Here is a 1,038-nt window from a genome sequence, read left to right as displayed (position 1 = left end):
GCTGAACGCCAGTAAGGATAGCTATCTGGCGTTCAACGCCAGAAAAGGGCAACAACTGGGCGTTGAACGCCCAGGATAGCAACATTTGGGCGTTGAACGCCCAAAACAGGCAGTGTTTGGGCGTTCAAACGCCAGGATGGTGGGGAAGAGCTCTCCTTCTACCCATCTCCTTCTTTTTCTTTTGCTTGAGGACAAGCAAAGCTCTAAGTTTGGTGTGCTTATCCGTGATCACTAAGATCATGGCCCCTAAAAGAACAACCCACTCCAAGAGGAGCAAGGGCGTGATTTAAAGGAACTGAAGCGCCAGAAATTCTCTCTTGAAGGACCAAGCACCTCACAGACTAGAGGAACATCCACTTCCCAAACCTCAAGGTTGTTGAGTTCTAATCTTAGCCTTAACTCTGTGATAACTGTTCTTATTTTAATTTTACCTTAGGAGTCATATAGTAGTAATTAGTATCCATTTTGATTTTATCTCCAAGTAAGCTATAGTTTATTTTTCTCATCATCAGCAAACATGAATAAAGTAGTAGATCTTTTGAATAAGAAGCAAAAAAATTTCGAGTTTTAATAAGAGAAATTCTAATTAGTTAAATGTGGTGGCAATACTTTCTGTCTTCTGAATGAATACTTGAACAGTGCATATATCTTTTGAATTTGTTGTTTAAGACTGTTAAATATGTTGGCTCTTGAAAGAATAATGAACATGAAACATGTTATTGATAATCTGAAAAATCATAAAAAATGATTCTTGAAGCAAGAAAAAGCAGCAAAGAACAAAGCTTGCAGAAAAAAAAAAAAAAAGCAAGCAGAAAAAGCCAATAACCCTTAAAACCAAAAGGCAAGGGTAATAAAAAGGACCCCAAGGCTTTGAGCATCAGTGGATAGGAGGGCCAAAAAGGAATAAAATCCTGGCCTAAGCGGCTAAATCAAGCTGTCCCTAACCATGTGCTTGTGGCGTGAAGGTGTCAAGTGAAAACTTGAGACTGAGCGGTTAAAGTCAAGGTCCAAAGCAAAAAGAAGAGTGTGCTTAAGAAC

The sequence above is a fragment of the Arachis ipaensis genome, chromosome B07 (genome assembly GCF_000816755.2).
Source record: "Arachis ipaensis cultivar K30076 chromosome B07, Araip1.1, whole genome shotgun sequence".
In the NCBI taxonomy this organism is placed as follows: Eukaryota; Viridiplantae; Streptophyta; class Magnoliopsida; order Fabales; family Fabaceae; genus Arachis; species Arachis ipaensis.
This window is presented reverse-complemented; position numbering follows the sequence as displayed.